The sequence below is a fragment of the Trichosurus vulpecula genome, chromosome 5 (assembly GCF_011100635.1).
Source record: "Trichosurus vulpecula isolate mTriVul1 chromosome 5, mTriVul1.pri, whole genome shotgun sequence".
In the NCBI taxonomy this organism is placed as follows: domain Eukaryota; kingdom Metazoa; phylum Chordata; class Mammalia; order Diprotodontia; family Phalangeridae; genus Trichosurus; species Trichosurus vulpecula.
This window is the reverse complement of record NC_050577.1, coordinates 110,995,863-111,010,158: the sequence shown is the minus strand read 5'-3', so window position 1 is coordinate 111,010,158 and position 14,296 is coordinate 110,995,863. Positions and strand designations below refer to the sequence as shown.

General features: G+C 36.6%; 1 pseudogene; it reads right to left on the bottom strand.

The window, feature by feature from the left end:
• Window positions 1–10,969: 10,969 nt before the first annotated feature.
• Window positions 10,970–11,615, bottom strand: LOC118850630 (annotated as a pseudogene).
• Between the last annotated feature and the right edge of the window lie 2,681 nt (window positions 11,616–14,296).

Here is a 14,296-nt window from a genome sequence, read left to right as displayed (position 1 = left end):
TTTCAAGTTATATACTACCTCCATGAAACCTTTCCAAAATTCTTGAGCCAAAATTAGTGACATCTTCTAAATTATTCAATCAATCATCATGCATTTTTAGCACCTGCTAAAATTTGAAGGGAGCTAAGGATTCTAAGTGGTAGAGGTCTAGAAGTACATTGTAGGCATGAAGGACAGCCTGCATAAAGACATAAAAATGGGAGGAAGTTGGGACAGGCTGCCTGGAACACAGAGTACATGAAGAGGAAGATTGCATAATAAGACTGGAAAGGTAGACCAGGGGCAGATGATGAAGGAATTTACATGCCAAATGGTGGACTTGGATTTGCCTTTTATATTAGAAGCAGTAGGGAGATGTTAGTGCTCTTTGATTAAGTAGAGAGACATGGTCAGAATTGTGACAGCTGTGGAAGGTGAATTGGAGAGGTGAGGGAACTGAGGCAGAGTGAAGAGTTGAGGTTGATACCAGAGATGTGAAATAGTATATAGCTAGATGGATGGTAGTGCTCATGATTGAATAATGCAACTTATAAAGAGGGATGTGGCTATGAGGAAAAGATGAATGCTGTTTTAGACTTGTTAATTTTGAGACATCTATGGTACATCCAATAGGCAATGATATGGGATCAACTAGAATGATGGTTTAGAGGGAGAAGATGGGCCCAGGGCAGATACTTGAGGTTCACATACAACTAAGGAAAAAGGTGATGGTCCAGCAAAGGAGACTGATAAAGAGTGACTAGACAAGCTGGAAGAAAATCAATAAAGGGTAGTGTAGTGAAAACCATCTCAAGGGATAATATCTAGGACAAGAATATAGTTAATGCTGTCAAATGCTGCCAACTGGTCAAGATGGAATGTTCATAAAGTGGGTAATGTGAAATCAGTATTGAAACTTTGGTTGGAGCCATTTTAAGACTTCAAATGTCAAAAAAATTTGAATTTTATCCAAGAAGCAATAGTAAGCCACTGAATCTCCTTGATAGGGGCATGCCATAGAAAGACCTGTATTTTTAGGAAAATCTCATTTGTAGCTATGTGATAGTTGGATTAGAGAAAAGAGGGATTAGAAGTAAGATGAATTGGAGGTTATATTAATAGTACAGATGATGAGGGCCTGAACTAGAGTGGATGGCCTTATAAATGGAGAGAAGTCAGATGTGAAAGTTGTCATTCAGGTAGACTTAAGATGGAACAATTTTTTTTAATTAAGATTTTTTATTTTTAGTTTACAGCACTCAGTTCTACATGATTTTTTAAAAAAAATTTTCTTTACATGCTTTTGAGTTCCATATTTTCTCCTCTTCTCCTCCTCTTCCCTCCCCAAGAGGGCTTGGAATCCAATATATCTTCTACATATAACTTCACATTGAACTTATTTACACAATAGTCAAGTTATAAAGAAGAATTATGACCAATGGAATGAATCATGAGAAAGAAGAAACAAAACCAAAAAATAAAATAAAAACAAAAACAAAAGAGAAAAAAAGCAAAGAAAAAAATAGGAGAGCAAAGAGTGTGCCTCAATCTGCATTCAGACTCCATAGTTCTTTCTCTGGATGTAGATAGCTTTCTCCATCATGAGTCCTTGGGAGTTGACTTTGAACCTTGTATTGCTGAGAAGAGCAAAGTCTATAAGGTTAGTCATCACAGAATCCATAAATCTGTGGTTGTGTATAATGTTCTCCTGGTTCTGCTCCACTTACTCAGCATCATATCCTGTAGGTTTTTCCAGGTTATCATGAAGTCCGTGTCTTCCCTATTTCTTATAGCACAATAGTATTCCATTACCTTCATATACTACAACTTGTTCAGCCATTCTCCCATTGATGGGCATCCCCTTGATTTCCAATTCTTTGCTACTACAAAAAGAGCCACTATAAATATTTTTGTACATATGGGTCCTTTTCCTACTCATGTGATCTCTTTGGGATACAACCCTAGAAGTGGTATTGCTGGGTCAAACGGTATGAAAATTTTTATAGCCCTTTGGGCATAGTTCCCAATTGCTCTCCAGAATGTCTGGATCAGTTCACAACTCCACCATCAATGTAACCGTGTTCCAATTTTCCCACATCCTCTACAGCATTTATCATTTTTCTGTTTTGTTATTTTAGCCAATCTGACAGGAGAGATGTGGTACCTAAGAGTTGTTTTGATTTGCATTTCTCTAATCAGTAGTGATTTCGAGCATTTTTTCATATGCCTATAGATATCTTTAATTTCTTCCTCTGAAAACCATCTGTTCATATCCTTTGACCATTTCTCAAGTGGGGAATGACTTGTATTCCTATGTATTTGGCTCAGTTCCCTGTATATTTTAGAGATGGGGCCTTTATCAGAGACACTAGTTGCAAAGATTTTCTCCCAATTTTCTGCTTCCCTCCTAATCTTTGTTGCACCGGCTATTTTATCTATTTTGCATTTTGTAATGCTCTCTATCTCTTGTTGTGCCATCAATTCTTTTCTTTTCCATAAATCTGATAGGTAAACTATTCCTTGCTCTCCCAAATTGCTTATAGCATCAGCCTTTATTCCTAAATAATGAACCCATTTTGACTTTATTTTGGTATGTGGTGTAAGATATTGGTCTATCCCCAGTTTTTGCCCTATCATTTTCCAGTTTTCCCAGCAGTTTTGGTGAAATAGTGAATTCTTAGCCCAGAAGCTGGATTCTTTGGGTTTATCAAAGAATAGATTGCTGTAGTCATTGATTACTGCATCTTGTGTACCTTACCTATTCCACTGATCCACGACTCTGTTTCTTAGCCAGTACCAGGTAGTTTTGATGACTTCTGCTTTATAGTACTGTTTAATATCTGCTATGGCTAGGGTACCTTCCCTAGCATTTCTTTTTATTAATTCCCTAGATATTCTAGACCTCTTGTTCTTCCAGATGAATTTTGTTATTGTTTTATCCAGCTCTGTAAAATAATTTTTTGGTAGTTTAATTGGTATGGTGCTGAATACATGGATTGATTTAGGTAAAATTGTCATTTTTATTATATTAGCTCAGCCTAACCATGAACAACTGATATTTTTCCATTTATTTAGATCTGACTTTATTTGTGTGAAAAGTATTTTGTAAAGCCCAACAGCAAAAGATAGAAATAGAAATTCCATTTAAAGCTACTGTAGACACCATAAAATATTTGGGAATCTATCTTCCAAGACAAACCTAGGGCCTATATGACATAATTACAGGACAATTTATTAGATAAAGGTGGGGGAAGGGAAAGAAGAGAACATTGAGGTTCGATCAATCTGAAAGTATTCATTCAGCACTTACTATATGCCAGTCATCATGCTAGACATTAGGGATAAAAGTAAGAATAATGAAACAAACCCTAGAAGTAAAAATCTTACATTTTAATAGAGGAGATACATACATATAAAATATATACAGAATAAATGTAAAGTCAATAAATATTGCTATCTTCAAAGTAGTTAAGTATCAGATTCTTTTGGAGAAAAGGCCCTAGAAGTCCAGGCATTATGAAAGGCTTTGTGAAGAAGGTGGTGCTTAAGTTGTGTTTTAAAGGAGGGATTCTATGCTGTGTAGGTAATGAGGAAGTTCATTCCAAGCATGTGGGTGATCCAGTGAAAAGGCACACAGAGAGAAGATGGGATGCTGTGTGTGAGAAATGGAGTCCAGTTTGGCTAGATAGCAGAATATGGGAAGAGGAGTAATATCTAAGGAGCCTTAAAAGCTATACTGGGGCCAAATTGTGTATGACATTAAAAACTAAACAGAGAAATTTATATCTTGAAAGCATGTCTCGTATGAAGTAAAAAATAAAGGCATGTCTCCAAAGTTGCTAACCCAGGTGACTGTAAGGATGGTGATGCACTGGGCAGAAATAGAGAAATCCAAAAGAGGGACAGGTTTATAGGAAAATATAATGAGTTCTGTGTTGGTTATATTGCGTTTTAGAAGCCTATGGGACATCCAGTTAGGAATATATAACGGATGTAGGGATTCAGGATGTGAGCTCAGTATAGGGATGAAGGCTACATATGTCAATGGGAGTCATCTGCATAGAGACATAACCAAACCCATGGAAATCTATGAGCTGACCAAGTGAAAGTACTGTGAAAGCAGAGAAAAGGGACCAGAACAGAACAATGAGGACTACCCACACATAGGTGGCACATCATAGATGCTGATACAGTAAAGCAATGTAGAAATTGCTTAGGTCTATGTTTCGCTAAAGTCTAATATATGGACTTCTGCTCTTCAGGGGTTAATTAATCTTTTTTCCCCTCCTTAAAGTGAGAAACATTGAATGCAATGAAGTGTTTCCTGTGAGGAGTATAGTAATATATCAGATAAGGAGTTTCAGTGTACTTTTAATAGGCATAAGAGAAGATCTGATTTGTCTCAAATGGCGCATTTACATCCCAGTGACTCGATATGCAGAGCTGTCAAGTACAGGATGTCAAGTGGCACTTCTGCCTAACTGGTGACAAGAGGAAAAGGAAGCACTTGGAAGATGAACGTGATTACTGCCTTCTAGATGCTGCCATTAAAACGCTTGAAGCATTTACTATTATGCATGGAAGAATTATCTTCTGAAAAAAAAAAAAAGGAATTTCTTCTGCTAAAAAAAATCGCCAGATGTAGTCTTTTCAAATTAAATGTCTCACTTGGTATCAGACAGGCCGCACCTGGGGAAGGGCAAATGTGGCTGTGTCTGATGGCTGCTGAAACTCCAAATAGCACAGATAAATTTAGACTCCTCACATCCCAAATATGGTATGAAACCTCTGCCTCTGGAATGGGCCTATGTTCATTTTCTGAACTGAAATGAAGCTTACTCAAACCCTCTGTAGTTATTTAGCAGACCACTTGCCCTTGTTCTTCCTGGCATGCTATATGCTACTACATACTACTATATGCTTCACTCTCTACCTGACCAAATTACATGCCTGGCAGCGGATGTTGGGTAGGGAAAAGATGATTTTATTTGAAATCAGAGTACCTGAGTTTGCTTACAAGCTGTGCCACTGACTACATATATGGCCTTAATCTATGTGAGCTTTAGGTTCATCATCCATGAAATGAAAAAAAATAAACTTAAAAACATCTGGGGTCCCCTATTGCTTTAAATCTTGGGGTCTCCAATATACTGTTACTTTGAGAATGTAATGCATGAGACCTATCTAACTCCTCCTCTATGAATATCTGCATAGGCATAATTTTCTGTGGAGTAATCTGGCTGAATGTCCTTCCAGATGAAGGTATGTGTGAAAGTGCTCTCATGCAATAACAATAATATGAATGGTTAACATTTGTATATTGTCTAGAGGATGTCAATTATTTAGTGAATTTTCCCAAGGCAATTGTGTTGTATAAGTTATATAATGGTAAGCGTGTTCTTACAGGTTTTGACAAAGATTCTGAAATGGGCTCTGAAAAATTCCAAGGTTTTACAGGAAAAAAAATGTTTTCTTAATCTAAAACTGTTTAGGAAAACTGGCTCCTTGGCTATTTCCTGTATGTATAATTCCAACCCCTATCTCTGTGCTAGTCCTCTGGCTTTGGGATGTTTTTATTTCTTTGCCTCTTCAAATACCTAGTTCTTTGAAAGGTTTAGCAAAAGTACCAGGTCCCACATGAGATCTTTCCTTTTCCATTCCATTTGTTGGTTCATACCCTGCTCCTAATTCTTTGGATTCCTTTTGTACATTTTTTGTATTGATATCAATTTAGCTGTTGTTTCCCTTACTGTGAAATCCTCAAAGACAAACACTGTTTGGTTTTTGCCTTGTGTCCCCAGCACCTAGTGCAGGGACTTACACACAGAGATTAGAGTAAGGGTTAACCTGGGATCCTTGGAGCTTCATATACTTCATGGAAGGGGGAAGAGGGATGGTCCATGCACTTGGATGGGGTAGTAGGAGCAATATCCTAATCTCTCCCTTATCCAAGGCAGGTTAAGTTTTCCTTAAAAGATACTGGGGCAGCTAGGTGGTGCAGTGAATAGAGCACCAGCCCTGGAGTCAGGAGGACCTGAATTCAAATCTGGCCTCAGGCACTTGACACTTACTAGCTGTGTGACCTTGAGCAAGTCACTTAACCCCAATTGCCTTGCTTTCCCCCCTCAAAAAAAAAGATACTGAGACCATCTTCAAGACTTTGTTGGCTCAGGGGGACATGGGCTCAGACTATTGATGTCACTTCCTCGTTGCCTGAATACAAAACAGTCACAGGGAGCTCCAAGCATTCTCTGATGCTTGGCTAGTCAATTATGATGGGCAGCTCAGGCAAAGGAGGTTCGCTCAGTTGAATGAACTCAGTGCCTAACGTTGTTGAATATTCTCCTGTGGCTACATAAGTCTCCTTTTATTATTAAATGACCTCCAAATGTCTCATGTTTTTCCGCTGTTAAATTTGAACTACCTGGAAACTGTCCTGAGACAGGCCCAGACTAGAACAGATTGGGGGTGGGGCGTGGTACACCTTTGTTTTCATTAACTTTTAACAGAAATTTAGCATTGCCTTCAATTATTAATTTAAAAAAAATATACTTTATCGTGAGAGGAGTCCATAGACCACCAGATTGCCAAAGGAATCCATCACACACACACACACACACACACACACACACACACACACACACACACACACACACAGATTAAGGACTCCAGCAGTAGGGGCTTAATAAATTACTTGCTGAATTGAATTTTATAAGGTGCAGATGTCCATTTCCATCCCAGAACATCTATGAAGTTCTCTGGCATTGTCCTTTTGTAAGTAATGTAAGCATGAGTACTCCATTAGGGAATTTATTCAGTCTTTGCTGCCTCCCCTAGCTTTAACTTTTCTTGTGTTTAGGAGCAGTGTTAACCCTGTGGCTAGTCTCCTACCTGCTCTCTGATACTGATCTCTATTTAATAAATACTTTTTTGAAATTTATTTAGAATTTTATTTTTGAGCATATTTTCCAAGAAAAATGAATATTTTAATCCAATTTATTTGCCTCTAGTGAAGTTTGCTCATGTGTAAAGAATTTTTTCATTCTCTTCCTTTAAAAGAAACTATTCTGGTTATTATTTTTATATTTTATAATATTTTATTAATTTTCATTTGTATTATTTATAGAGACAACAGGATGTAGTGGATACAGTACCAGTCTGGAAGATATAGGTTCTAATACCACATTGGACACTTAAAACTTATTGAACCCACAGCAAATCATTCAACCTCTCTGTACCTTAATCAATTCTGTTTTTTCTTCTTTTTTGGTATTAACATTTTTATTTAAAGTTTTAAGTTCCAAATTCTATCCCTTTATCCCTCCTCTTCCCTGCTCTCTGAGACAGTAAGCAGTCCGACATAGGTTTATACGTGTGAAATTATGTAAAACATTATTATATTAGTCATTTTGTACAAGAAAACTAAAATTAAAAGACAGAATGAAATAAAGTGAAAAATAGTATGCTTCAGGCTGTATTAAAAATATCTGTTCTTTCTATGCAGATAGATACTATACTTCATCATTAGTCTGTTGGGATGGTGTTGGATCATTGTATTGCTAAGAATAGCAAAGTCATTCACAGTTCCTTCATTAAGTGACATTGCTGTTACTCTGTACAACATTCTCCTGGTTCTGTCTACTTCAGTTTGCATCAGTTCATGTAAGTCTTTCCAGGTTTTTTTCTGAAATCATCCTGCTTGTCATTTCTTACAGCACAATAATATTCCATTATAGTCATATACCACAGCTTGTTTAGCCATTCCCCAAATGATGGGCATCCCTTCAATTTCCAACTCATAGTCAGAACAAAAAGAGCTGCTATAAATATTTTTGTACAAATATCTCTTTCTCCCCCTTTTTTGGATGTCTGGAACATAGACCTAGTAGGGGTATTGTGGATCAAAGGGTATACACAGTTTTATAACCCTTTGGGCATAGTTTCAAATTGCTCTCCAAGATAGTTGGATCATTTCAGAGCACAACCAGTACTACATTCATGTTCTAGTTTTCCAAATCCAATATTTTCCTTTTTTGTCAATTTTCCTAGCTAATCTGATAGGTGTAAGGTGGTGCCTTAGAGTTGTTTTAATTTGCATTTCTCTGATCAATAGTGATTTAGAGCATTTTTTCAGATGACTATAAATAACTTTGATTTCTTTGTCTGAAAACTGCCTGTTCATATCCTTTGCTCATTTATCAATTGGGGAATGACCTGTTTTCTTACAAATTTGACTCTGTTCTTTATATATTTGAGAAATGAGGGCTTTTATCAGAGATAGTTGTTGCAAATTTTTCCCTAGTTTTCTGCTTTCCTTATAATTTTGGTTGCATTTTTGTTTGTACAAAACCTTTTTAATTTGATATAATAAAATATATATACTATGTAATCAATATAAGCTATAATCTACATAGACATATAAATAATATAAATTTTAATTTTATATAATCAAAATTATCTAGTTTACCTTTTTAATGCTCTCAATATCTTCTTTGGTCCTAAATTCTTCTCTTATCCATAAAGCTGACAGATAAACTATTCCTTTCTCTCCTAATTTGCTTATGGTATCCCCCCTTTATGTGCAAATCATGTACCCATTTTGACCTTATATTGGCCTTTCTGCCACACTGCTTTCCAATTTTCCCAGCAATTTTTGTCAAATAAGGAGTTTTTGTTCCCACAACTTGGATCTGTGGGTTTATCATATACCAGATTACTATAGTCTATTAATATAGTATATTTAGTCTATTATATTATATAATATAGTCTATTAATATAGTATATTTAGTATAGTGTAATGTGTACCTAATCTATTCCACTGACCCACCACTCTATTTTGTAGCTGGTACCAGATTGATTTGATCATTACTGCCTTATAATACAATTTGAGATCTGGCACAGCTAGACTACCTTCTTTCACATTTTTTTTTACTTATTCCCTTGATATCCTTGAGCTTTTGTTCTTCCAGATGAATTCTGTTATTTTTTCCTAGCCCTATTAAGTAACTTTAGATAGTTTGGTTGATATGGCAATAAATAAATAGATTAATTTAGATAGAATTGTTATTTTTGCTATATTGGATCAGCCTACACATGAGCAATTTATATTTTTCCAATTGTTAGACTTTATTTGAGTGAAAAGTGCTGTACAGTTGTATAGTTGTATAGATATAGTTCCTTGGTTTGTTTTGGCAGGTAGAATCCTAAGTATTTTATGTTGTCTAGAGTTATTTTAGTGGAATTTCTCTTTCTGTCTCTTGCTGTTGGACTTTCTTGGTAATGGAAAGAAATTCTGATAATTTATGTGGGTTCATTTTATATTCTGCAACTTTGCTAAAGTTCTTAATAATTTGAAGTAGTTTTTAGTGATAGTTTTATTTCCTCATTGCCTATTCTAATTCCTTTAATTTCTTTTTCTTCTCATTGCTGTAGCTAACAGTACTAGTACACGAAAAAATAGAGGTGATAACAGGCATCCTTACTTCACCCAAGATTGTATTGGAAAGGCTCCTAGCTTATCCCCATTACAGATAATGCCTGCTGATGGTTTTAGATAATTATTAGCATTTTAAGGTAAACTCCATTTCATCCAATGCCCTCTAGTTGTTTTTTTTTGGAAGGTATTTTTTTTGTTTAATACATCTGAAAAGAATGCATATACAAAGAACTGAGACATGAGAAAAGCATTGGTTCAACACTAATGAATGTACAAGAATCAGGATTTTGGGAAGATGAATGAGAGTCCTAGATATTTAAAAAATTGGAAACTGCAAACCAACAGTTTTCTGGTAAAATCCCTATTAACACTGGAGTCTTCAATAAGACTTTTTCCCATGATTTTTATTATATTAGAGCCCCATCCTCTGGCTCTGGGGTTTCTCATATGCAAAACACAGATAAAGGGATTCCCCAACTGGTCCCTATGGTATCATGTCTCCCTCCCACCAAGCTTCTTAATGAAGTTGGCTGTCCATCCCAAGCTCTCTTGAAAATGATCAGAATCATTTTGTAAACTTTCCTCTGCCAGCACCACTCCTGTTAACCTTTCTTCTCAACACACCAGATTCATCAGCTGTGTTTTGTGAACCATAATAAACTGCACATCTTGGCTCAATAGATTAGACCAGGAGTGGCAGGAAAACAAAATAAGATTTTCTTTTAGAAATTATAATCTAAACCCACCTGGTGTGGTTCCAAAGGTACAGGCTTTTCTTCACTTATGGATGAATAAAGTTTGAACCTTAATCTCAAAAGCAGCAACTGGCAAATCTCCTCAATATCATAGTCAAGAATACAGTGCAACCCATAATAGGGGGAGGGAGAAGGGGCAATACATGCTTCACCCCACTTGGGATAGTTTCATTAAACACTGGACCTACTCAGAGTGGGGAACAAAAAGGCAACTTTCAAAAACGAATATAAGTTACTGAGGGGGAGCATTCCCTATACTCCTTCCTAAAGAGCACCAGGAGGGGAATATCTGTTTCCTGAACCAGATCTGGGAAGTAGGATCCAACCTCTTCCCTCCCCTCCAAACCACCCTCCCTCAAAAAAAAAATCAAAAACTATCCACTGGCTAATAGGTTTAAAAAAAACACCCCCCCCAAAAAAAAACCAGAAAAAAAAAACTAAGAAGTCCCAGATTACTTGCCAGGTTGGCACCAGGGAGCAGCTTCAAAAATTTTGAACCTAGAATTAGTCTGTTACAAAGTCATCAAAGCATGCCTTACTTTTTAAATCAAAAAAAATAGAAACAGTAAACAAAAATAAAAACTAGTACTGATCAGTTTTTTGACAATACATAATTACTCAAAATTAACTAGCATTTAAACCGAGTTGGGAGAGAAACTGGGGGCCTGAATAGGCCATGTCTCACACTAGATTGTGGGGGTGGGTGCAGGGCATTTGTCATTATTGCAAAAACGAATTTTAATTTCTCTTTAGTTTGATTTAACATTGCTTTTAGTATGATGCCAACACCAACTTTGCAGAGGGGGCTCTGGAGGGATGTTCATAGCAGCACACACCTGCGGCTCTTCTTTGGTTCTGGAGGCTCCAGGGCAGCCAGTATCGCTTCGTCAAATACAATCTTTAGGCCTTTCTGTGTGAGCGCAGAACACTCCATGTATTTGACAGCCTTCAGGTCTCGGGCCAGCTTTACAGAAGTCTCTGGAGTGATGGGTTTCTGTTTGTTCTCGGCAAGTTTCTCAATAGTAGAAGGGTCATCTCTGAGATCAACTTGGGTCCCAACAAGCAAGAAAGGAGTCTTTGGACAGTGGTGAGTAATCTCTGGTACCCACTTTCCTTTCACATTTTCAAATGAGGATGGGGATACCACTGAAAAACAGACAAGAAACACATCTGTCTGTGGATAACTGAGGGGTCATAATCTGTCATAATCTTCCTGTCCTGCAGTATCAAACAGTCCAAGAGTATATGGCTCTCCACCAATCATAACCGTGACTGCACAGTTGTCAAATACCGTTGGTACATATTCAGATGGAAATTTGTTTGTTGTATATGAAATCAGAAGACATGTCTTACCAATGGCACCATCACCCACAACAACACACTTAATAGTCTGCATTGCTGAAGGCTTTTTGTATCCACTTTCAGTATTTCAAATCAATGTAATCTCAGCTTCTCCGCCAGGGCGTTGGCAGCACTGTGCGGGGTCTCCTCCGCTCCCGGGCAGGAGCATGCCACTCTAGTTGTTGTTTTTAAAAATAGAAATCAGTACTGTACTCTGTCAAAGGCTTTTTTGGGCATCTATTGAGATAATCATATGATTTCGGGTGTTTTTCTTATTTATATGGTCAATTATGTTAATAGTTTTCCTAATATTGAACCAGCCCTTAATTTCTGGTATAAATCCCACCTGGTCATGTGTATGATCTTTGTGATGTATCAGTGTAATGTCTTTGCTAGTATTTTATTTAATTTTTTTGAATCAATATTCATCAGGGAAATTGATCTATAATTTCCTTTCTCTGTTTTGGCTCTTCCTGGTTTGGGTATCAACATCATATTTCTGTCATAAAAGGAATTTGTTATGACTCCTTCTTCACTAATTTTTTCTGAATAGTTTGTATAGTATTGGGATTAATTGTACTTTAAATGTTTGGTAGAATTTACTTGTGAATCCATCTGCTCCTGGGGATTTTTTCTTAGGAAATTCATTGATGGTTTGTTCAAATTTTTTTCTAAAATTATGTATTTTATTTCTTCTTCTGTGAATCTGGGTAATTTATATTATTGTAGATATTCTTCCACTTCATTTAGATTTTCTTTTTTTAAAATTTAATTTATTTAATATATTTAGTTTTTAGCATTGATTTTCACAAGAGTTTGAATTACAAATTTTCTTCCCATTTCTATCCTCCCGCCCACTCCAAGATGGTGTATATTCTGGTTGCCCCGTTCCCCAGTCAGCCCTCCCATCTGTCACCCCACTCCCCTTCCATCCCCCTTTACCTTCTTCTCTTGTGGGGCAAGATAAATTTCTATGCCCCATTTCCTGTGTATCTTATTTCCTAGTTGCGTGCAAAAACTTTTTGTTGTTGTTATTGTTTTTGAACGTCTGTTTTTAAAACTTTGATTTCCAAATTGTCTCCCCTCTTCCCTCCCCACCCACCCTCCCTAAGAAGGCAAGCAATTCAACATAGGCCACATGCATATCATTATGTAAAACCCTTCCACAATACTCATGTTGTGAAAGATTAACTATGTTTTGCTCCTTCCTAACCTATCCCCCTTTATTGAATTTTCTCCCTTGACCCTGTCCCTTTTCAAAAGTGTTTGTTTTTGATTACCTCCTCCCCCTGTCTGCCCTCCCTTCTATCATGCCCCCTTTTTTATCTTCTTCCTCCTTCTTTCCTGTGGGGTAAGATACCCAATTGAGTGTGTATGGTATTCCCTCCTCAGATCAAATTCGATGAGAGAAAGATTTACTCATTCCTCCACACTTGCCCCTCTTCCCTTCCTAGGGAACTGCTTTTTCTTGCCACTTTTATGCAAGATAATTTGCCCCATTCTATCTCTCCCTTTCTCCCTCTCTCAATATATTCCTCTCTTATCCCTTAATTTGATTTTATTTTTTTAGATATCATCCCTTCGTATTCAACTCACCCTGTGCCCTTTGTGTGTGTGTGTGTGTGTGAATATATATATATATATATATATATATATATATACCTACATATATACATACATAGACACACACATATGTATATATATGTATACACACACACACACACATATATATATATATATACGCATATTCCTTTCAGATACTATGATACTGAGGTCTCATGAATCATACACATCATCTTTCTATGTAGGAATGTAAACAAAACAGTTCAACTTTAGTAAGTCCCTTCTGATTTCTCTTTCTTGTTTACCCTTTTGTGCTTCTCTTGATTCTTGTGTTTGAAAGTCAAATTTTCTATTCAGCTCTGGTCTTTTCACTGAGAAAGCTTGAAAGTCCTCTATTTTATTGAAAATCCATATTTTGCCTTGGAGTATGATACACAGTTTTTCTGGGTAGGGAATTCTTGATTTTAATCCTAGCTCCATTGACCTCTGGAACATCGTATTCCAAGCCCTTCGATGTCTTAATGTAGAAGCTGCCAGATCTTGGATTATTCTGATTGTGTTTCCACAATACTCAAATTGTTTCTTTCTGGCTGCTTGCAATATTTTCTCCTTGACCTGGCAGCTCTGGAATTTGGCGATAATGTTCCTAGGAGTTTTCTTTTTGGGATCTTTTTGAGGAGGCAATCTGTGGATTCTTTCAATTTCTATTTTACCCTCTGGCTCTAGAATATCAGGGCAATGCTCCTTGATAATTTCTTGAAAGAGGATATCTAGGCTCTTTTTTTGATCATGGCTTTCAGGTAGTCCAATAATTTTTAAATTATCTCTCCTGGATCTATTTTCTAGGTCAGTGGTTTTTCAATGAGATATTTCACATTGTCTTCCACTTTTTCATTCCTTTGTTTCTGTTTTATAATATCTTGATTTCTCATCAAGTCACTAGCTTCCACTTGCTCCAATCTAATTTTTAAGGTAGTATTATCTTCAGTCATCTTTTGGACCTCCTTTTCCATTTGGGTGATTCTGCCTTTCAAGGCATTTTTTCCTCATTGGCTTTTTGGAGCTCTTTTGCCATTTGAGTTAGTCTATTTTTTAAGGTGTTGTTTTCTTCAATATTTTTTTCAGTATTTTTTTGGGTCTCCTTTAGCAAGTCATTGACTTGTTTTTCATGGTTTTCTGGCATCATTCTCATTTCTTGTCCCAATTTTTCCTCTACTTCTCT